The sequence below is a fragment of the Mastigoproctus giganteus genome, chromosome 3 (assembly GCF_048544385.1).
Source record: "Mastigoproctus giganteus isolate SK-2022 chromosome 3, ASM4854438v1, whole genome shotgun sequence".
NCBI classification, from domain to species: Eukaryota; Metazoa; Arthropoda; class Arachnida; order Uropygi; family Thelyphonidae; genus Mastigoproctus; species Mastigoproctus giganteus.
Window position 1 is genome coordinate 231,865,038 of NC_143577.1, and position 25,349 is coordinate 231,890,386.

General features: G+C 37.7%; 1 protein-coding gene across 3 annotated transcripts in view; it reads right to left on the reverse strand.

Annotated features, from left to right (window-relative positions):
- The window catches only part of LOC150088835 (RNA-binding protein 5-like), a 405,596-nt gene that overhangs the window by 366,847 nt on the left and 13,400 nt on the right, over positions 1-25,349 (reverse strand). For 2 of the 3 annotated variants that reach the window (XR_016546742.1, XM_090369695.1), the window contains exon 2: positions 892-979. The exons of the other annotated variant lie outside the window; for it this stretch is intronic. The gene's annotated coding sequence lies outside the window, so the exon portion shown is untranslated. The remainder of the gene's footprint in view (positions 1-891; positions 980-25,349) is intronic. 3 annotated transcript variants of the gene reach the window in all.

Sequence of the window (25,349 nt, forward strand, 5' to 3'; positions counted from 1 at the left end):
AAACCTTGAACAATATTTCTTAGTTGGTATGAAAAGCCTAGTAGCTTCCAAGATTAATTCTTTTAATGCTTTCCATTTTGAATTTGCTGTTGGTAACATCATCAGTTGGTCCCACTGTACAGAATTTAAATACTGTCTCAGACCTCTAGTCACCTTTCGAAAGCAAAAACCCTTCCCTTTACCCCTGATGGTAGTTACCTCTTTGAGTAAATCCCACTTGGGCACACTGTGATCACTGCCACCTAGTGGTTCCTTTATCTGCAGATTCTTAATGAATGAAGAATCACTACTGATAATCAGATCAAGAGTATTACTCCTTCTAGTTGCCTCCCGAACACGCTGCTGTAGAAAACAATCATCCAATAAATCCACAAAAGCCTTGCTAGTGTGTGAGTGACCAATCCACAAATTCCAGTCAATATCTGGGAAATTAAAATCCCCCATTATAAGACTCTGCTTCTGCTCATTCCAACAGAAGCAGTGCAAGAATCACTTCCACCTCTGCCAGCGGCTACTATTAATCTATTAGTCCGTGTATCCTCCCCCCAAGCTAGCAGTTTTCCGACCCACCTAACACTGCCTTGATAGCATCAGCAAATAGTCTTGCACACTTTCTATTTAAGTGTATCCCATCCCTGTAGAAGCAGTCTCTCCTGTTAACAAGCACAGACCCAGCTGAGAAAAATTCTACCCCTCTTCTTCTGTTTACTTCTGTGCATCAGTGCACCTTGGCCATTACTAAATAAAATAATATTAAAGTAAAATAATACTGAAGTAAAATACATTACAATACATTAGATTGCTAACTGGTTTCAAAATCTGATGAATTATCAGATAATTTTGATATCTTTAAAAACTACAAAAATACTTTGGAAAAAAAAGGATCATTACCTGTAGCAGGATGATAGTTATAAGTTTTCCACAATATTTGTAAATGTAGCACTACTTGATGGCTCATAAGTCACAAACTTTCAAAAAGCTAATATTAAAAAAAATAATCATCATCATCTCCATTTAAGAATCAAGCATTCATCAATTTGCAATCATTTTTAACTTACCAATCTGATTAATTATTACAAAATAGAAGTAATCACTATTTTACCTCCTTCAAAAAAGGAGGTAATTAAAGTAAAAGTAAGCTCTGCCATGTGCATTATCACAGTTGTTGTTGTTGTTGTTGTTTGTTTGGTTTTTAGGAGCATTAGCAACTAAGGCCATATTGCTCCAGGGATATGCGGTGGTCATTCCCTGACCTTTACGCATCCTCCGTATTTGGTGGTCACGGGCTCGAACCCCGGTTTAATCAAGAAGCGTGTGCTATGCACTGCTACTCCTGCCCACCTGGCTACGGAGGCGCCACATTATCACAGATTCACACTAACACAGTTGAATTAAGTTAGACTACGATTCACACATTTGGCAGACTGGTGTGAGGTCAGAAATGGGGTCCATCATTGATCAGTTCTTGGGCTACAGACAACTCCCGTATACTTCTACAACACGGTATTTATGTAAAACGGTTTTGCTCTAACGCGGTTAGAGAATTGAAGAAAACCCAGCTATTACATTGGATGTAATTTTTCAACATTTCCATTTTTTTTGTGAATCCTTGCTGTTGACTCGCTAGTCATTATGCAAAAAAAAAAAAAAAATTAAATTACAGTAAACCCCCACTATTCGAACGATAAGGGTTATGTTCCTGAGAAATGCCATGAATACCGAAAACGCGAATACTGAGTTATGGCTCCCATAGTAATAAAGGGGTTCCATTCCAAAGTATGAAATACAGTATATAAGAAAAACTAGTCTAAAATTGTGTCTATGTATGTATTATATGTACCTTCATAATATGACTATGTACATAGACAGTACATAGTGAAACGCAAGCATATGGCATCGAAATGAAAATAAGAAACAATTTAATATTAAATGTAATATTCATTACAAATTTCAAACCAGCACCTTTGCTAACTAAAAAACTTATCCCGCTAGTGCTATCACCAGTTTCGCTAAAGTGTTGATAAAGGAGTTTTGCCTTTTCACGAATGATGAGTGAACTTAACGGAATTTTATTTTGAGTTCGGTCTTCTATCCACAGATTTAAAGCTTTTTCCATTTTTTCTAATTTAACATCACGAGTTACAGAGCAAATTTTTGAAGCAATTAGCGCGTTTTTACGGACACTACGGCGGATTTTTTCTTCCGATTTCTTGATTGATCATACCATTGACTCATTGATTTTATAATGTTTTGCCACTGAGAAGACACTTTCACCATTAGAAATTTTGTCTAATAACTCAATTTTATTCGCTAATGTCATCACCTTCTTTGATCTTTTCACATATCCCTTGTTATTCGTAGCCATATTTTTGTACGGATTAGAAAGAACTTGTCCACAATAAAGTCACTTTCTTCCGTTAATATGCTCGAAAAAGTCTGTTTTACACTGCAAAACGGTAGATTTATCACTTTTGCAAGCATATCAATTTATAAATTTATTCAATTTATAAGCATATAAATTAAAAGCAAATGACGAAACCCATGACAAGCACATAACACATACTGAACAAGGATTAGCGAGAAACATCCACGCTTGCGATTTTGTCACCCCTCCCCCACTCACTGAGCGCTGTTTTGACCGGAAAAAGATAATTTTAGCCACGCCCATGTATTTTTATGGTGGAAAATGTTCACGGCGCTTTAAAATTCACATTTTTTTAGGTTTCATTTTATATTAAATCAGCGACCGCGAATACAGATACCACGAATAGCGGGGGTTTACTGTATTGGGAAATCCCCTATTTTATTTTTTTGGAAAATCCCCATGTTAGGTTCTGTGCTATTAGCATTAGCAGAGGCATTTGATGCAAGAAAGCAAGCTTATGCAGCATCAGCCGAAAAAAAAAAAAAAACCCCACTTCCACTTCACCCCTCTGTTCATTCGAAATACCTGTCCAGCTGAGCCTTAAACTTATTTAGGCTATCAACTTCCATGACAAGGGATGGAAGTCTGTTCCACCAACCAACCACCTGCTGGCTAAAGGCTTTGTGTTGAACTTGTGTTGTGGAAAAATCTAGATTTCAAAGTTTTATTACTATTGGATAATTCGCCAAGCCATCCAAAAGAATTAGAAGTCATTCAAATGCTAAAGTAATGTTCCTACCACCTAGTACAACATATTTAATTCAGCCATTAGATCAAGGCATTATAACTACCTTTAAACGCATTACATCAGAAAATCATTACAATGGATTTTGGAAAAAATTGATTCCGAATCAACTGAAGTGATGGAGGCATGGAAACATTTTTCAATTGTGGATTGTATCGGCTTTATCGCTCAAAGTAAAACCATCAACATGTGCGTGTTAGAAAAATATATGGCCAGAGTCAGTTCATTCAGAAAATATGGTTGAACCGGCAGAAAATGGAATCGATGCAATAGTAGAACTTGCTAAGTTGGTACGAATGGAAGGTTTTGATGATATGACTACTGAAGTTGTCCAGTTGGTAGAATTGCAGTTCCCCCAGCACCGAGTGGAAAAGACCTGAGTTCGAATCCTGTCGATGACAGGAGGAATTTTTATGGGTCTTTTTCACAACTTGGCTGAGAATCTGTCTCGAGCGAGTGTAGCATGGTTTTTCCGCCCAAAAACTCAGGTTTTTCATCCAGTAAAAGAGAAAATTGATCTCAGAACACAAGAAGTTTATTGACAATATACATAGAGCAACATGGCCTTAGTCACCGATGCTCCTAAAAAAAAGATATGGTTACTGAAGACGCTCAAGAATTACTGGTAGAAAAAAAGAGGCTGGTGAAACAGATTTGGCAGAAATGATATCGGAGATAAACTAAATGAATTCAGAGGATGATAGAGCAGATGAAAATTCTGAACTTCAAAATTTTACACTAAAAAGCATATGGGAGGACAAAGTTAGCCAAACAATTAGAAACTTATTTTTTGAATGCAGATTCTTCGACTGAAAAAGAGTCCAAAATTCAAAAGGGAGCTTCAAAAATGCTTAGTTCCATACAAAGTTTAAAAAGATCTATCAAGAAAAAGCAAACAAATCCAGATTACTGATTTTTTAAAGAGAATGGAACGTACACGAAATTTGGAATGGTGTATTTTTGTTAGCTTTTGGAATGTAATGCTCCTTTTTGTACTGGTTCTTAGTCCCATATAACACGGTTTCATACTACACAATATGTTATAGGAACCTAACTACAGTGTTATATGAGTGTTACCTGTACTGCTGTTTCTGATTTTCATAAACATCAACAATGAGATAAAAAGCTTGATGTCAGAATTAGTAGATGGTGTAGAGATTGGTAGAGTAGTTAACGATCAGCACCAAGCAGAGCTCCTTCAGGATGACTTGATCAGGCTACAATAATGATCAGAAATGTAGCAACTATATTTTCATGCAGCAAAATGCAAGTTCTTACACTTGGGAAAGAGACCCCAAAATAAATTACACACTTGGTGGGGTTGAATTAAAAAGCAGTAGAGGAAGAAAGGGATCTGGGAGTTATAATACAGGCAGATGTGAAGCAGCATAAACAGACAGCCAGGAAAGCTCATGGTGTTCTATCGATGATTTATCAAACATTATCCTGTAGAGATATGGAGGTCATAGTCCCACTGTATAAGACATACCGTGTTCAAATAACACAGTATGTCTGAAAAAAAGACACTGACCTTCTTGAAAGGGTCCAAAGACAGGCAACCTGCATGGTGAGATTGGAAAATGGGGGACCACATGACGAAAGATTCCGAATATGTGGGCTACAGAGCTTGGCAACCAGGCACCTCAGAGATGACCTGAATGATGTTTAAAAGGCTCTGAGAGGGGTTAGCAAAATGAACGAAGACGGAATTATCACTGTCATTGAGAATTCCAGAACTTGTGGGTGTAAATTCAAATTACAGGGAAGAGGTTTAGGCTAAAATGTAGGAAGTTTGCTTTTAGCCAGCGAGTCATTGAGGCTGACAATTTGAATTTTTTTTTTTTTTTTTTAGGAGCATTAGCAACTAAGGCCATATTGATCCGGGGGATATGCGGTGGTCATTCCCTGACCTTTCCACATCCTCGTATTTGGTGGTCACGGGCTCGAACCCCGGTCTAATCAAGAAGTGTGTGCTATGCACTGCTGCTCCTACCCACCTGGCTACGGAGGCGCCACAATTTGAATAAATTCAACAGTCAACTGGATAGTTACCTATGTGAGGAAGGAAGCAAATAATTTGTATTTTCTTATCTACTTGTGTTTGGTTTTTTTTTTTTTTTTTGTTCGTTTTTCTCAGCCAGTGCAGCAAAAGCTTCTGGCTTCCTTGCATTGTATGGCTATTACTAAACTCTCAGATTCAGTACCACATATACAACTATTGTATTAAATTGGAGCAATGTGGCATTAGGAGAAGTTACTACTATGGATAAAAGACAGTTAAGTGGTAGAAGCAAAGAATGGTCACTGCTCTTCACAGGCTAATGTGAAGAGTGGAATTCCATAGGGGTCCAAGTTGGGCCTTTACTATTTTTAAAGTTTCTAATGATATTAATATTAGCAGTGCTCATTATGCAAGGAAGTAAAGCTTAAACAGCATCAGGAAAGGACAAAAAAAAAAAAAGAACTTCCCACGTCACCAGCCTACCCCATCTAATAATTTGTCTAATTCTTCCTTAAATTTAATCAAACTACCCATTTCCACAACATTACATGGAAGTTTGCTCAAACGATCAACTACCCACTGGCTTAAACCACCAGACATCTATACTGCATCATCCCTTCTCAAATTAAATTTATGTTCCTTTGTGTGTTTTATGAGATGCCAACTTTTCCAAATGGTACCATTTATAGAAATGAAGTCTTTCTTGATAAAAGTACCCTTTCGTTCCCTTCACTAATCTTGTTGCTCTTCTCCATATCCATTCCAAAAGATACACATCCTTTCTAAAATGATACTTCCAGACCTGTATATATGCAGCACTAAAACATGTGGCCTATCCAATGCTTTATACAACAGAATAATCTCCTCCTTATCCGAGCTAGCAAAATTGCTGTGTACACCATGAGCTAGAGGTCTACCTGTGCTCAGGCCTAGTAGTACATAATGGTTGTACCAAGTAGCACTTGGGTACGGTTGGGTAATAGTACAGTTCAAATTTTATGAAACATGGTAACACATATTTCAGGCTTCCTTGGACAATTTTTTTATTTCAAAGAAAAGGTTTTGTTTTAGCACATAGCTCATGATAGAAAAAAACACAGAACATAGAGTTATCTGGCACTGTGTTGCAATCAAAAACAATATGTGGAATAGGAATACCCGATTGCTACTAGAGAAAGGGGAAATCCTGTATTATTATAAGCAGACTGGAATAGGAATACCCAATTGCTACTAGAGAAAGGGGAAATCCTGTATTATTATAAGCAGACTTCTGTCAACCCAATATGGTATTTCATTTTTTTGTTATTCTCTTGTGCAATACAGGATGCATGTGTCATGTGACATCTTAAGCCACATTTGCAAGATGCCTGATTCAGCAAGCTCTGACTAATTGGGTAGGTTAGGGTTTTCCAAACTATGCATGGCTGGGGGCAGTTTTTAGCAGTATCGCTTTTTGCAGCCCAAAAGTACAAATGCATATATGGAAAAACACTAATATTTTAAAAAATATAATATTAGTGTTTATTTTTTATAAAAATATAAAAAATAAATCAATATATGTCATTCTTATAAATAAAATTTTATTTCATTTAATCTTATACCAATAAATCATTTATATGTGTTCACTTTATAATTAATATGATAGATGATGATTAGCATCACATACCGAAAAGGGCAGTTAGGTTAATTAATGACTCATCTCTAACAGTCTCTCCACTCGCTGTCTCATAGACATACTGTTTCTGCTGCACGCCTTTTCTACAGATACTTCCATAGGCACTGTTCTTCTGAATTGGCTTCTGTAATTCTCACTCTCTCTATCAAAACAGTCTGAACACGTGCCACCAACATCCATTTACTGTCCAGCTTCAGACTCACAGAACCAACTTTTCATCTTCCTCGTTTATTCATTCAACTGCTGTTTATTGGAACACCTTCCTTTATACATATTTCCTGAAAATTACAGTCTACAGAAGTTCAAGTCTAATGTTAACAAATATCTTCTTTCCTCTTCTCAACCTCCAACCCAAGCACAGTACTAAGTACTATAGGTTCTAATACCTCTCGTGTTTGGGGTTTTCATAAAAAAAAGAAAAAACATACCAAATTTATATCAGGAACTATTAATTAAAATTTGCAGTTGAATTTTCAGCCTCAAAAAGAAGGCTGTTTTCTACAAAAGTTACGTGGAAATAAGTCCTCAGATTCATCAGACTGAAGCCAGAAAATTTCAGTTTTAAAAAACAAAAACTGTAAAATCAGAGGGATTTACATTTGTGTTAAGAGCAGTTTGTTGAAGTTCAACCACTATACAACAGATGACCAGTAGTCACTGCAAAGTGCAACAATACAGAAAACAAAAGACTGTTAATAATTTATACTAGCCTGACATGAGCCATTTGCATGGGCAGACAGATCATTATAGCAAGCCCAAGTGGGCAGACTGCTCAATATGGGATGGTGAAATTTTAAATACGAATAAAAAAATATCTGGTGTGTAACAAAGTAAAAATCATAAACCAGCTCCTTAGTCATATCTTGCAGCATTCATGAAATTTGCACAATAATAGGAAGAAAATGCATCTCCCCACCCACAGACAGTTGGAGTTTTTTTTTTTTTTCCAAGGCTCGATAAAGTGAAGATGCAACCAAAGAGTTGAAAAACCAAGGAATACCTGCATATTGACGAAGATCATGCTGAACTTAATGACTTACTTGACTGGTGGAGAAACCATGGACAAAATTCAATTTCTATCAAGAAATGCCAAACATGTACTTTGTGTATCTGCCACCAGGCTTGTTGTGCAGGAGCATCAAACCTCTTTAAAGTAGGGGTTGATTCCTTTTTAGTTTTCGACAATAATATGAATAAAAGGCCCCCAAAGGGTGTTCAGCTTGAAAGTATGTTGAATGTGGTGAGGTGAGAATTTATTTAACACTTCACTGATTAGCCTTTAAATGTTTGCAACTCTGTTTATTTTTAAATTTCTTTTATGGATTTTTGTAGTTCCCCCCCCCCTCTGAAATACTTTTTATCTAAAAACATTGCAGAATACACATATGTGATTTTATCTGTCAATTCGTTAACAGTAAATTATGTACTAAGTAACAGGCAGAGCTACAAGGCTCAATATGTCCTACGCAGTATGTCAATTAGTAATAAAATGAGAGAAATTTACCTCTATGTTAACTGTAGAACACTTCTGAGCACGACACTTCAAATTTTAAAAACAAACAGAAAACTAGTTTGAATGAATTCTTGCACCCAAAGAAACATTAATGCTTTAACACATCCAGAATCCAGGTAATGGAGCTCCAACCCAACACTAAACAATCAAATCACCAACAAATAACTGAGTAAATGAAGACATTTTGTCAATTTATAAAACTGAGTGAAAACTATTTCAAAAACGATATAAAAAGTTTAAAAAAATAACAAAATTCTGTACTAAGTACACAATATGTCCTGCTGCTAGCATATTTAATGTGTTTTACATTAAGAGTCATCGGCAGGTGTTAAAAACCTTTTAATTTTCAAATATTAATAAAATTCATGGATAATAACGATGTTTTTATTTTATTAATAATAATAATAACATATCGGTTACTGAAAGTATTGGTCTGTGATGACTACAGTAGGATATATAATTTTTACATTGAACAGTTCACGACTAAATACACCATCTATAGTTGTTCCATTACGTGTAGTATTTATTGAAAGATCTGATGACATGTCCAAGTTGAAGAATGTTTTCATAAATGTGCAGAACTCTTTTCCAGCCTCAGAGTTAAATAGTAAAGAAAAATATTTACGTTCAATCTGAAAACACCAGGCGACTTAAAATCAGATGTGTTTTCGAATTAGCGCATTTCCCAGTTTCCGAAAGTTTTTTTGTATCTTAAAACCTTAATATTTCTAAATTCCTTAGTTTTCCAACAATATGCTATACATCTACATTATCCCGTTTATTACGTGAGAAAATTTCCTTGATGTTCATATTTTCCACTATCCAGGAAAATCAACTACAATTTTCAGGGGTTTGGAAGTTTTTCCTCTAGTATAGAGCTAAGATGAAACTCTGCAAAATTTCATTAAATTTGATCCAGTAGAAGATAAATTATTATTGCCATCATACAAGTATGATTGCAACAATACAAGTTACAATAATTTGCTTCTAGTGGAAGCTGAAGATGACGTCACTTCCATAATGCTTTTTGCGTGACGGTTTTTCATTGTGAAACTAAAATTACTGGACATCGTAAAATTACGATGTCCATTGGTTTACGATGGACATCGTAAACCAATTTACCAACTTCCGGTCAGCACATGCGTGTAGCCACTTCTTACCACTGCACAAACCTTGCTAACTCGTGCCTAGACACACTCTAGCTCTGTAAATGAGAGGCGCACCGAAATTGTAAAAGTCAAGGCGGATCTCACGAGGTGTGGCTATCCCATGTGACCTACAGACACATGGCCATGTAACGACAAACATCCAAGGTAATGACTCAGCCGCGAGTGCCTTTATCCCATACTACCCAAACCTATCACAACAGGTTTGTAAAGTCTTAAAATCACATGGGATAAAATGCGTACAACTCCCAGGCAGAAAATTACAATCCCTCATCTCTAAGGTAAAAACACCTGTCCCCACCTTACTACAAAGCGGATTGGTCTACCGTATCTCTTGCCGTGACTGCACTAGCTGCTACATCGGGAAAACTGGGAGACGGCTCAAAAACACCTTTCCGAACACAAAAGAGCAATCCGCTTAGCGAATGTGGAGCACTCAGCTATTGCCGAACACGTTTGGGCAACCCACCATGACATTGACCCACATCGCGATGTCGTGATTGTGGATAAGTCCCGCCACTATCGCCGACGCGCCTGGTTGGAATCGTTGAACATCAAATGCTCCAATACCTCAGTCAACAGGAACAGTGGATGTCAAGTCCACCCTATCACTGAAACAGCAATCCTGACTATTGACAAATGCTGGCAAAGTCCGCATGCATCACAGCCACAGGCTTCAACATCCAACAATTAATCACGCACTTCACTTACAAGATTGGCAGTACACATCCTCATGCTCCATTCTTAACTGTCAGTTTAACTGAGGAAGGTTGACAAAACAGCCGAAAGCTTTTTGTTTGTATGTATCTAATCTAATATATGTATATTTCCCATTATTAAACTTAGTCACAATCTATTTTTGTATCCGTTTTCCCTCTGTGTTACAGTAATTTTAGTTTCATAATGAATCCAGAGTGCACAGGCCTCTTTAATCAGGTTTTTCATTACAAAATTTTTGGAATAACGCCAGTAAAAACGTTTTTAATGTCAATTTCCTTAACTTCCTAGAATTTAAAATTTACTTTTGTTCCTTAAGCTGACAGGGCTTTTCGATGATAGTCATGATCACAGGACAGAAATGCAAGATGTGTGCGTACGGGAATTTATAGCAAAGAGATTAGTTGTTCACCTGGTGCATGCATATAAAGGACCATGAATTAGAGATCAGATAGTGGCAAAGGAAATTAATAGTTTTGGTGTAGTTTAATTTCAAGTGTCTCCGCATTAGTAGTTCATGTAACTGTGCTGGATGTTAAGTACCTTGGCTTCATTGAATAAAAAGATGAGACCCTCACTTGATATGATGAAAACAAATTCTGAAGCTGTAGAAGGGAAAACATGGACAGATGCAGAGTGTTGCTCAATTCTCAAATCAAGCATACAAAGCACTGAACCTTGGTAAGACAAATCGCAATCTTCACAAGATATGTTGTAAACCAAATCGCTTATTTGGAACGCAAAGGTGGATTGTACTGAGCAATTGTTTAGTACTGTATGAAGTTTTCTCATGAGCCTGGCTACAATTTTGAATTCTGTATCTTTAAAAGTCTGTTTAATTGTTTGTACCATTGTTCAATATATGGAAAGGAAATAAAGTATTTTTTGGTGTTACAATTATCAGTAGGCATGATGTTTTGTAAATTGTTTTCAGCATGTGTTCTGATTTGGTTTATCTAGTCAAAGGGTAACTAACCTCTATTTAGAAATCTGTTAGTTAATATCCCTATCTCAGAATTTAAAGCCAATTGAGATGTGGAACATTTATAAGCATTAAGAAACTGGTTTAATGTGATGGACTTTTTGTAGGTAAAAGGATGATAGCTGTTATAATTTAGGAACATCCTGGCATTTGTGGGTTTCCAGTATAGGCTAAACTGGTCCTTATCCGTATCCTGAGTGAGTGAATGTAAAGTTTAAAAAATTTAATGATTTCATTTCATTGTCTTCTTTTTCCAATGCGAAGGTGTGGGTTATGACTAAGTATACAAAGTTTGGAAGGGTTGTTAATATCGATGGTTCGACTGTTGATGATCCTGCTCAGATAGCAAACAAACTGAATGAGTATTTTGCATCTACATTCACACATGAGGAGTTAAGGTTTGAAAATGGCAGAAGGTTATCAAATTGTAGCAGGGTGCTTAATGATTTTGTAATAACTGAGAGCAAAGTGGAGGAGAAATTGTTGAAGTTAAATTAAGAAAGGCACCTGGGGTGGATGGGATCTATCCAGTTATATTAAAGGAAGCAGCAAAGCAACTAAGCAAACCCTTCGCCATAATTATAATAGCATCCTTGGACTCAGGGGGAGTCCCCATGGACTGGAGATGTGCAAATGTATCCGCAATTCACAAAGGGGGATCGAAGGGTGATACGAGTAATTACAGACCAGTTAGTTTAACTTCTGTTCCGGGTAAAATAATGGAGTCACTGGTTAAATATACATTGCAGGATCATCTGGACAAGACTGCAGCAATAATTCAAACACAGCATGGGTTTGTTAAGGGAAAGTCTTGTCTGACAAATTTGATAGGATATTATGATGTGGTTACAAAGGAACTGGATGCAAAAAATAATTTTGATATCATATATTTGGATTTCAGGAAAGCTTTTGACACTGTTGTGCATGGAAGACTATTGTACAAATTGGAGCAGAATGGTATTAAGGGTAAGTTGCTACAATGGATAAAAGGATGGTTGAGTGGGAGGACAGAGGGTGGTAATCAATGAATGCGTTCTGCTCTTCGTGGACTAATGTTATTAGTGGAGTCCCACACGGTTCGGTGTTGGGTCCACTGTTGTTTTGTATATCTATCAATGATATTGATGAAGGTATATCAGGCTTAATGTCGAAGTTTGATGATACAAAGGTTGGCAGGGTTTTAATGACAGTAATGGCAGTGTGCTACTGCAACAGGATCTAGATAATTTGGGCAGATGGGCTAAGAAGTGGCAACTGAAGTTTAACCTTGACAAATGCAAAGTACAGTCAGTCCTCGTATAACACGTGTTTACACTACACGAATTCGATCATACATGATTTATAAATGGGTGAACGATATCTTATATAACACGAACCAAATTCGCTTATGCACGATTCGCCTTTGTGTTTACAAAAAATGGCAGTCGAACGCAGAATCACCCCAAACGAACGCAACACAATAGGAATAAAGAGAAGATTCTGAAAATGTTTTTATGTTTTTATATCAGTGAAGGGGAAACACATTTCACCATAATAACGTAAAAACCAACACAATTCCAGCTATCGGTATAATCGCAAATGCAATTAGATCGAGTTTAGCATTAGCATTAGTAGAGGCATTTGATGCAAGAAAGCAAGCTTGTGCAGCATCAGCCAAAAAAAAAAAAAAAAAACCCCACTTCCACTTCACCCCTCTGTTCGTTCAAAATACCTGTCCAGCTGAGCCTTAAACTTATTTAGGCTATCAACCTCCACCACAAGGGATGGAAGTCTGTTCCACCAACCAACCACCCGCTGGCTAAAGGCAAATTTCCGCACGTCTATCCTACATCTGTCTTTCCTCAATTTCAATTTATGCCCTCTCAGGTGATTTTTCTGAGCTAGAGGAAGAATCCCATCAGCATTGAGCATGCTTAAACCATTCAAGGCTTTATACACCTCTATCAGATCACCTCGCTGGTGCCTAGTCTCCAGACACTGTAATTTGCAAAACTTAAGCCTTTCTTCGTAAGAGCACCCCTTTGTTCCATTCACTAATCTTGTTGCCCTTCTCTGTACTCGTTCCAGCAGCTCTACATCCTTCTTGAAATGAGGCCTCCAGACCTGTATACAGTACTCTAGGTGTGGCCTCACCATTGCCTTATACAAGGGAATAATCACTTCCTTATCCCTGCTGGAAAAATTCCTGTATATCATTGACAATACTCCATGAGCTACTCTTGCAGCCCGTCTGCACTGCTCAGAGAACTTCATATCTGCCTGCACAACCACCCGCAAGTCCCTTTTATTCTCTACCACTGTCAGTGTAGTACCACAGAGTTGATACGTTGCTCTGGGGTTGCTGTTTCCCATGTGTAGTACTTTACATTTGTCAATGTTAAACTTCATTTGCCACCTCTCAGCCCATCTGCTCAACCTTTCCAGATCCTGTTGCAGCAGCATAGTGTCAGTAGTGTCCTTGACAACCCTGCCAACCTTTGTATCGTCTGCAAACTTGGACATTAAGCCCGATATACCATCATCAATATCATTTATAAATACAGAAAACAATAATGGACCCAACACTGAGCCCTGAGGGACTCCACTAATAACATCAGTCCACGATGAGCAGTGTCCATTGATTACCACTCTCTGTCTTCTCCCCCTCAACCACCCCTTTATCCATAGCAGCAATTTGCCTCCAATGTCACACTGCTCCAATTTGTGGAGCAGTCTTCCATGTGCAACAGTATCAAAAGCCTTTCTAAGATCCAAGTATATAATATCAAAGTTATTCCCTGCATCCAGTTCTTTTGTGACTGCATCACAGTATCCAATCAAGTTGGTCAGGCAAGACTTCCCCTTAACAAAACCATGCTGTGTCTGAGCTATAACTGAAGTCTTGTCTAAATGATCCTGCAGTGCTTCTTTAACCAGTGCCTCCATTAATTTTCCTGGAACAGAAGTTAAGCTCACAGGTCTATAATTACTTGTGTCAGCCTTTGATCCTCCTTTGTGAATTGGGGTCACATTTGCACATTTCCAGTCTATGGGTACCTCCTCTGAGTCCAAGGAAGCTCTCATAATTATGGCTAAGGGTTTGCTTACTTCCTTTGCTGCCTCCTTTAATATAACTGGATAGATCCCATCCACCCCGGGTGCCTTTCTTGTGTTTATCTTCAACAGTTTCTCCTCCACTTTACTCCCAGTTATTTCAAGATTCCGTAGCTTACTGCTAGAGTTGAATACACCTCTGGCATTCCCCTCGCTGAATAACTCCTCATGTGTGAATGTCGATGCAAAATATTCATTTAGTTTGTTAGCTACCTGAGCAGGATCATCAACACTTGACCCATCAATATCAAGTGGACCAATCTGATTCATCCCCTTCCTTCTAGAGTTTACATAAGTAAAGAACTCTTTGCTGTTTTTCTTTGCATCCCTTGCCAAGGATTTCTCGTAATCTGCCTTCGCCTGCCTAACCTCCTTTGTAACTTGGTTGCATATCAACTTGTATCTATCATAGGCTTCTGTGTCATGTGTTAATTTGTATGTATCCCATGCATTTTTCTTCTCTGCCATATGCCTCATTAGTTCATCTGACATCCATTTTGGCCTAAACCTTGAACAATATTTCTTAGTTGGTATGTAAAGCCTAGTAGCTTCCAAGATAAGTTCTTTGAATGCTTCCCGTTTTGAATTTGCTGTTGGTAACATCATCAGTTGGTCCCACTGTATAGAATTTAAATACTGTCTCAGTCCATCGTAGTCGCCTTTACGGAAGCAATAACCCTTCCCTTTACCCCTAATGGTAGTTACCTCTTTGAGTAAATCCCACTTCAGCACACTGTGATCACTGCCACCTAGTGGTTCATTTATCCAGTTTATAAGATTCTACTACCAGTAGACTGAGTTTACTACCAGTTTATAAGATTCCACTAGCAGAAACGCAACTGGAAATTGTTTTTATTGTTTTATGGTAGTAACCCCTAGAAATGTGCTTTAGTAAAATGTGAGGTGTTAATAGTGTATCTCTGCCTTTATGGTGTTGTTTATTCAGTTGCTACACGCGCACAATTGTTTATGTGTATCAAGCGTGCCTCCTCGTTTTGTAATTGTGCTTTATTCCCTAAAAATGAGTAAAATACTTAAAAGGTGTGAAAAGGAAGTGTCCTGGTGAAGACACTGCAGATTCAGAGAGAAAAAGAAAAGCAATATCGATAAACAGAGACGGACTAGGTCAAAAAATTCTTACCCGGGAAAATTTGTAGTGGCCTCATACTATGGTTTATGGCCAAAATCACACCGGCCTCTGGCCCACCGGGGTTTCCCCGGTAAGGCTTATGGCCAGTCCGCCTCTGTCGATAGAGAAAAAATATGAAATTGTGAAACGCTTTGAGCGAAATGAAAGACCATGTGATATTTCACGTGCTACAGACCTAAATGAGGCAACGCCGAGAATTACAAAGAATGCAGAGAAAATAAAAACAACTTTCCTAGCAGGAACAACTCAAAGTGTAATTAAAATCCATTAGATTAAGACACAAAGAATTGGAAGAGATGGAACGGCTGTCATCTGTTTGGATAGAAAGCCAAACAAAAAACAAGTCTACTTACGACAGAAGCAAAAGAATTAGCAATATTTTATTACGTAATAGTCATAATAAAATACCTAAGTATTTTATTACAATTATTTATTGTGTTTGGTAATGTTTTGATTACAAATGTGTGTTCAATCTCGGGTGGTCGACACCTAACCCTATATTTCCCATAGGGCCTGTTGTTTATATTGCACGAGGGTTGCTAGGAACACAACTATCGTGCTATACGAGGACTGCCTGTACTGCATATGGGTAGAAGTAACCCCAGAGAAACGTACGAAATATGTGGTACTACACTTAAGGTGGTAGAAAATGAAAAAAAGACCTGGGAGTAATTGTGCAGTCAGATATGAAGTTTTCTGAGCAATGCAGACAGGCTGCCAGAGCAGGTCATGGGGTTTTGTCAATGACATATAGGAATTTTGCTAGCAGGGAAAAGGAGGTGATTGTCCCTCTGTATAAGGCAATGGTCAGGCCACACCTTGAGTACTGCGTACAGGTCTGGAGGCCTCATTTTTAGGAAAGATATAGATTTGCTTGAGGGTGTACAGAAAAGGGCAACAAGATTGATGAGGGGAATGAAGAGATCTTCTTACCAAGAGAGGCTTAAGTTCTGCAAATTGCAGTGGCTGGAGACTAGGCACCTGCGCGGTGATCTGATTGAGGTGTATAAGGCCTTGAATGGATTGAGCACGCTGAATTATGATGGGATCCTTCCACTTGTTCAGATTACAAACCTAAGGGGGCATAAATTCAAATTAAGAAAAGAAAGATGTAGAATATATGTGCAGAAATTTGCCTTTAGCCAACGGGTGGTTAATTGCTGGAACAAACTTCCATCTGTGTTGTGGAAGTTGATAGGTTAAATAAATTTAAGGAGGAACTGGACAGGCATTTGGAGGGAATGGTGTGATTTTTTTTTTTTTTGGCTGATGCTGCATAAGCTCATACACTTGCTTTCTTGCATCACATGCCACTACTACTACTACTACAGTAAAAACAATATGCTGCTACAACAGGATCTGGAAAAGTAGGGTAGATGGGCTGAGAAGTGGCAACTGAAGTTTACTATTGAAAAATGCAAAGTATTGCATATGGGTAGCAGTAACCCCAGAGAAATGTACCAAGTGGATGGTGTTGCACTCAGGGAAGTAGAGAATGAAAGAGACCTGGGGGTAATTGTCAGTCAGATATGAAGTTTTCTGAGCTGTGCAGACAGGCAGCCAGAGCAGGTCATAGGGTCTTGTCAATGATATACAGGGATTTTGCGAGCAGGGATAAAGAGGTGATTATCCCCTTGGATAAGGCAATGGTCAGGCCAAACCTTGAGTACTGAGTATAGGTCTGAAAGCCTCATTTTAGGAAAGATGTAGAGCTGCTATGCACTAGACACATGTCAGACAATCTGATTGAGGTGTAGAAGGCCTTGAATGGATTGAGCAGACTCAATTGTGATGGGATTCTTCCTCTTGCTCAGATTACAAACCTGAGGGAACATAAACCGAAATTGAGGAAAGACAGCTGTCGAATAGATGTGCAGAAATTTTCCTTTAGCCAGCAGGTAGTTGATTGCTGGAACAAACTTCCATCTGTCGTTGTGGACATTGAAAGCTTAAATAAATTCAAGGCAGAACTAGACAAACATTTGGGATGAATGGATGGGTGAAATGGGAAGAGTTTTTTTTTTTTTTTTTTTAGCTGATGCTATATAAGCTTGCTTTCTTGTATCATATGCCTCTACTAATTAGCATTAGTAAAGGCACAAGATGCAAGAAAGCAAGCTTATATAGCATCAGCCAAAAAAAAACAAAACAAAAAACAAATCTTCTAATTTCACCCATCCACTCGCTCCAAATGTGTCTAGTTCTGCCTTGAATCTATTTAAGCTATCAACTTCTACAACAACGGATGGAAGTTTGTTCCAGCAATCATATTGCCACCGTGTCGTACGCCTTTTCTATATCAATTACTAAGTGCTGTTTTCTTATGAAAGCATTTCTTATATTGTTTTCTGCTTTTATCATTAAGTCTAAAGTGCACCTGTTTTTTCTGAAACCACATCGGGCTGAGTTTAGTAGGTTATGGGTTTCTAAGAACCACATTAGTCTGGCATTTACCATTTTTTCAAGTATTTTTCCAAGGCAGCTAGTTAAGGCTATGGGGTGATAGTGATTAGGGTTTGTGGGATCTTTACTTGGTTTTTGAAAAGTAAGACAATTGTGTGACGCCACTGATTTGGAAAGGAATTTTCTAGGTATATTCTGTTATATAAGAGGAATAATGATGTCAAAGATTTCTAATCTAATTGTTGCACCATCATGTATAATATTTCATCTGGACCTGCTGCACTTTGCTGTCTGTGAAATGGCTTTATAAAGTTCTCTGAGAGGAAATGGTTTGTTATAGGATTCGTTACTTTAAGTGGAGAAATTCAATTTAAGTGTTTCTGCACATGCTTTAAGTTTTTGGAAAGCTGGTTCATAAGACCTACTACCTGATATTTTTTCAAAGGTTCTGCCTAGAGCATTTGCTATGTCTTCAGGCTTAGATATATCTTGTCCATTCCAATTTATAAAAGGAGAAATTCTTCGATATTTGTTGTTTATTTTATTTATTTTGTCCCAAACCTTCCAGCTGTCTATTTTTCTAGTAATCGTTGAAGTAAAATGGATCCAAAATTCTTTCTTATTGATCTTAGTAATGTATCTGACATTTGCCCTTGCCTTTTTGAATTATAAAGTTGATTGTGGAAGGGTAACTTTGGAAAATATTCCATGCCTTTTTCACATTTTGCTAAGGTACATTCATAGTTCCACCATGGCTTTGGATGTATGGGAAATTTTGATGAAGTTTTTGGTATTGTTAATTTTGTAGCTTGAAGGAGTTTGTCAGTTACATATTTCACTACAGAATCAAATGACCCCCTGTTGGATTTGTTGCTCTTCTAATACGGCTAGCTGTTTGTATTTTGCCCAGTTTGCCTTATCTAATCTCCACTTTGAAGTTCTTTCCGGTTGACAAGGAGTCGGTCCTTTTAAAGTATTTTTTTTTTTTTTTTATGAAAAACCCAAACACAATAGATATTAGAACCTATGGTACTTAGTACCGTGCTAGGGTTGGAGGTTGAGAAGACAAAAGAAGATATTTGTTGACATTGAACTTGAACTTCTACTGTAATTTTCAGGAAATACGTGTGAAGGAAGGTTGTTCCAGAAAACGGCAGTTGAATGAATAAACGAGGAAGATGAAAAGTTGGTTCTGTGAGTTTGAAGTTGGACAGTAAATGGATGTTGGCTGATGGCAGCACGTGTTCGGACTGTTTTGAAAGAGAGAGAGCAGGAATTATAGAAGCCAATTCAGAAGAACAGTGCCCATGGAAGTATCTGTAGAAGAGGCATGCAGCAAAAACAGTACGTCTATGGGAGAGCGAGTGGAGAGACTCTGTTAGAGATGAATCATTAATTAACCTAACTGCCCTCTTCTGAATGGAATCAAGAAGCCTGAGAGAAGTTTTGGGGGCACCGCCCCAGATGTGGGAACAATATTCCATGGTAGGGCAGATTTTCAATTTATACAGAGTGAGCAGCTGCTTAGAAGAAAGGTAACACCGAAAGCGAAAGAGAAAACCAAGTTTTTTAGATGCAGAGGAAGCAACATTTGTAATGTGCTTGTGCCAAAAGAGATTAGAAGTCAGGGTAATCCCCAAAAGAGATATATAATTTTGCCTAGAAATCGGAGTGTCACCAAAGATAAGCATAGGTGCAGAAGAATCCTTTTTGCACGATATAAGACTGAGTTTTAGGACTGAAATCAACTAAGTTGTCTTTGCCCCACTGGAGAATTACCTGGAGATTGCATTGACAGCAGATATTCGAGAAGTTGAAGCTGATTGAGCAGGGCAAGGTTTTTCAAAATGGAAATTGGAATGCAATGTGCTGTCATCAGCAAAACTATGAATAGGATTTCCAGCCAATAGAAGAAGGTCATTAATATATAAAAGGATTTTTTTTTTTTTTTTTTGTTATTTGAGTTTTTTTTTAGGAGCATTAGCAACTAAGGCCATATTGCTCCGGGAATATGCGGTGGTCATCCCTGACCTTTCCGCATCCTCCGTATTTGGTGGTGACGGGTTCGAACCTCGGTCTAATCAAGAAGCGTGTGTATATAAAAGGAAAAGAGTAGGGGAACGAACGGAACCCTGGGGGCCACCAGCATTAGTGGAGAAGTTAGAAGATAGAGAGCCATCTACCATCACCCTCAGTGAGCGATCAGAGAGGAAACTGGATAACCAATTCCAAAAAACAGTTGGCAAACCATAAGATGGAAGCTTGTTTAGAAGAACTTTATGCCAAACATGATCGAAAGCCTTTGAGATGTCAAGAGCAACTGCTTGTGTTTCACCAAACTTTTCCATTGAATTTGTACATATATGGGTAACATAAGTCAGAATATCAACAGTGGATCAACACTGACAGAATCCATACTGGCAATTGTTGATTAGATGGAAGGTTTCTAGGTAGTTTACTCGATAATGATCACTACCCAATGGATCACTATGAACTGCCCACTCCAGCAGAGGGTATATATTGATGGAGAGTATATAGAAAGGTCTATTGCTGTACTAGTTCCTGTGGATAGGCATATATATGTGGGTGTCCCGTCATTTAAGAGTGTAAGGTTGAGTTATCAAGTAGTTTTTCTAGAATTTGACTTCTTTTATCTATGTTTATTTCCACATAGAGGGTGGTGGCCATTCATATCTCCCATGATACAGAAAGGAGGTGGTCGTTGAACTACCAGGTCTTCTAGTTCGGTATAACTTATACAGTGGGGCCTCAATTTACGATGACATCGACGTCCAATATTCTCAGCAACTGATATACCGTCTATACGTCTGTCATTTTAAGGACCGATGATATTTGTAGGTACCAATGGCTTTCCAATATAGCTGCAACGATAGATGGGTGGAAATTTTCAGACGCGTGGACAGGGAACATCACTCGTACGATTGTTTCAGATCTATAATGATCTAAAACTTAAAGCGCTATCAACAAGTGGCAGTGCTTGCGGTTTGAAGACTTTAAAGACAGCACAGGCTGGTTCAATCGCTTCAAAAAAAGGGCAAATATCAAAAGTGTTGAAAGGCATGGGAAGGTATCCAGTGCTGATATAAAAAAAAAAAAAAAAAAAAAAACTGAGACCTTTAAAATTTAATTCCAAGAGTTTGTTGATCAGGAGGGTTATCTTCCCTAGCAGGTTTTTAACACTGATGAAACCGGCCTCTTCTGGAAGCGAATGCCTAGGAGAATATACATCACTAAAGATGAGGATAGTTTATCTGGGCATAAGTCTATGAAAGATAGGCTCATTCTCCTGTTGGGTGCCAATGCCTCTTGAGATTTTAAGCTGAAGCCTTTGCTTGTGTATCACTCTAACACTCCCAGAGTATCTAAAAAAAAAAAAAGAAAGTTGACAAAGGAATACTGGCAGTGTTTTGGCGCAGTAACAAGAAGGCCTAGGTTACAGAATATGTCATCAATGAATGGGAGCTTGAAGTTTTCTGTACTTCGGTGAAGAGTTATCTTGAGAAAAATAAACTACCCATGAAGGCATTGCTCCTGCTGGATAATGCACCAGGCCATGTTCCCAACCTTGTTCAATCACTTAAGGCACAATTTAACTTTGTTCAAGTCAAATTTTTGCCGCCCAACACCACTCCTTTCTTCAACCAATGGACCAACAAGTGATTGCAAACTTCAAGAAAATCTACACCATGAAAATGTTTGCAAGTTGCTTTGCAGTGACCTCTGGTGAAAATGCTGTCACCCTGAAAGATTTTTGGAGGTCGAAGTTCAACACGCTAGATTGTGTAAGGCTGATTGTAAGTTCTTGGAATGATGTTTTCACCAGGTGCTTAAATTCTGCCTTGAAAAACATCTGGCCTTTAATTATCCATAACATTGACGGATTTGAAGATGATGATGCTTTGGCAAATGATATTGTCACTCTTGGTAAATCAATGGGCTGGAGGTTAGCGAAGAGGATGTGGAGGACTTTATTGATGCTCATGGGTGTGAACTAACAACAGAGGAGCTACAAGAGTTGGAGAAAATTATGGGGAGTGACGCTGGAGAGGAAGAAAATGAACAACCAAAAAGTGTCAGCTGAAGACTGTCATTTCTTGTTGGGAGCATTTAAGAGAAGTGGTTAAAAAACACCCTGACATTGAAAACACTGAACTCATGATGTGTAAAATGAAAGACAAAGTCATTTCTTACTTCAGGAAGCTACAAAAAAAGTCATTATAAACAGTCCACTTTTTAGACAGTTTTTTTGCCAGTAGCAGCAAAAGACTGAAAAGACACCTGACGCTTGATATAGTCCCACCATGCCACTGTTGATTTCATCAGCTCTGCACTTCAAGTCTAAGGTAAATGCTAATTTATTGTTTATTTTTCGTTTTAAGATGTTTTATGACTATTTATTAAATAATCTTTATAAAATACAATTTTTTTAATGTAAAAATGAAGTATAACATGTAAGAAATACCTATTTTGTGTTGTTGGGAAACGAATTATAGGAAATCAATGTATTATTAGTTTCAGCTTACAATATTTTCAACATACAATGGGTTTCGTGGAACGAATTACCATTGGATGTTGGGGCCCCACTATATCTTGGTTCGGTGGTAGGTAGATGGAGACAATTGTTACATGAAAGTTTACTGCAATGCATACTGTTATCACCTCTAGATTAATCTGCAAAGGAATCTCTTGGGTGGGTATACTGGAATTTACTAAGATTGCTACTCCACCATGTGCAGTGCTGTTTGTAATTCTGTCTTTTCTGTATATATTGTATTGTTTTAGTGATATGTTATTCTGAGGTTTAAGGTATGTTTCTTGCAAACATAGACTAAACAGATTGTACGGTGCTAACTTGGATATCTTCAAAGTTGCTGCGGAATCCTCTACGGTTCCAATGTAAAAATTTATCCAATATTTGGTTCTGATATTACTTCCTGCTTGTTTTCTTAAGTTTGTTGCCTTGTGGTTCTCTGTTTTTGTCTTCCTTTTTTTTTTTTTAGGGAAGTATGGTTTCCCAGTATCCATCCTTTCTGCAAAAATTTCTAGTATTGCTTTTTCTGGTTGATTCTTTTCTTCTATTTCCATGGTGTCTATTTTATTTCCATTTACTTCAGTGGTTCCATCTTGTTTTGTGGCATGTTTATTGCCTGTTCTGGTTTTTGTTTTGGATCAATAAGCTGAGAATGCAGCCAATCTGACATCAATTTTTTGGGTGGGATCATTACTTCTGTGTGTTTCTATTGTTCTATAAGTTTGTGTTACTTGTGCATACGATAGATCGTCTATTTGTTCTTTGTGATTGTTTTTTTTTTTTTTTTGGCTTCCTGATATGTTACATTGTTTTCTATTTTATATTTCTGTATTCTCTTTTCTCTCTTCCATTCTTTACATTATTTTGAGTAAGCATTATGTTCTCCTCTGCAGTTGGAACATCTTGAATTTTGTGCTGTACAGTTGTGTTGTGTGTGTTCTTGTGACCCACATTTTGCACAAATAGCAAAACCTCTACATACTGCTTGAGAATGTCCGTACTTCTGACACTTTTTTTTTATTTATTATTATTATCATTAGCTATAAGATGCAAGGAAGCCTGAGGCTTTTGCTGCACCAGCCAAAAAAAAAAAAATTCCTGAGTTACCCAGAAAGAACATATGGTCTTAGTGGACAGTTCAGATATCCAGCTTTTACAGTTTTTGGGGTGTTAAAGGTCAAAATTATATTTCTCATAGGGATAATTTCTCCTCTTTTAATTGTTATTCTTTTTATCTCAATAACTCCTTGATCTTTCAACTCTCCTTTGATTTCATCTTCGGGAACATTGAGGAGATCCCACTCTGCAATTACTCCTTGCAAGGTATTCAGGGTGGAGGGGGAAGTAACTGTTATTGGAATTTCTCCAAAATTTCTCACTTTTATTAGATGCTCTGCTTGTTTTTGATTTGTCATCTCTACTAGTAGTGATTGAATCAGGGGATTTTAGTCATAAAACTAAAATTCTGATTCCAGTCTTCTGTTTTAGCGGAATTAGCTCTGCTTTCTAGAGTTTTTTGAATTCGGAAAGGTGGCAAACTTCCAATGGGTTGTTCATTCTTAGAATGAATAACTAAGTACAGTGGTGCGACTAGAGGGAGTGCCTCTGTGTTTTGTCACTTAGCTGATATGAATTTATTTCCTCTAGTTTTCTGCTAGTTTGAGTAGCAGAAACATGGTCTGTGTTTGCCATGTTTGCTCCTTTTAGCCCTTGGCAAGAGGACTTTTCTGCCAAGGGTTCTTGCCCCGCCATGGGGAGGCAGGAGCAGTGCCACAAGGAAGCCAAGTGGTTGAAGAGTTGGTTAATGGAACTAAAATATATAAAAAAAGGTAAAGAAAGGCGAGTTTCCTTTCTCTATTCTTTGAGTATCTCTTTTTATTATAGCTTTGAGTATTTCTTTCTCTATTCTAACTTGAAGTACAGAACTGCTTTAAATAAGACTGTTGAGAAAAAGACAGGAACTTAAAAATAAATTTAATCACTTGTCATGAGCACTCAAGTCGCAGTAATGTCAGTTGGCCTCGAAAAACACTTGGCACCTGGAGCCAGTCATTTGATTCTTCACCTTGAGAACTCCATGCAGCAGTGTTTATCAGTATGAGCTCAGTTTATTTTTGAGGTTATCATGCCAAACTTATGCTGAAAAGCGAGTAAAATGTCTTCACATAAGCGTTTGAACAATCCCAACTTATTTTGTTATATTTCTGGAAGTTATGTAGTCCTCAAGCAGAGACAAGATATTATAGAATTTGTAAAAAATGTGTATTATGCTCATTTTGGAGTGAAACTCGGTGACCAAGGTAAAAAATGTGCTCCACAAAGTTTTACAAACCTGTGTTGAAGCACTGAGATTGTGTAAAAATTGTAAAAAGAAGGCTAAACCATTTGTAATTCCCATGATTTGGCAGGTGCCTACAAATTACTGCGATGACTTACTTTTGCTTAATTAATGTAGAGGGATACAATGCAAAGAGTAAGAAGGGCATTGTGTATCCTAATATTCCCTTGGAGATAAGGTGCTGATTCCATGCCCTCCACTTATATTGGAGAATGTAGCAGCAGAGAGCACTGAAAGTGAACTTTTGAAGATGAAACTGAAGTCTACACAACTGAAGACATTGAGTCCAGTCCTCAACTGTTTTCACAGCATGAACTCAATAATCCAGTAAGAGATTTAAATTTACCAAAGGGCTCTGCAGAACTCCTTAGTTCCAGACTTAAGTTGAAAAATCTTCTAGCACATGGGACATTTTTCTCATTCTACAGACACAGAAAACAAGAACTAGTCCCCCACTTTTCTGAGGACAATTATGTTTTTTTATGGTAATATAAATGACTTAATGAACTATTTAGGAATTAGTTACAATCCTATGGGGCTCAGAGGGGAACAGGTATCCTGTGTGTTATCAGACACAGCCTAAAACAC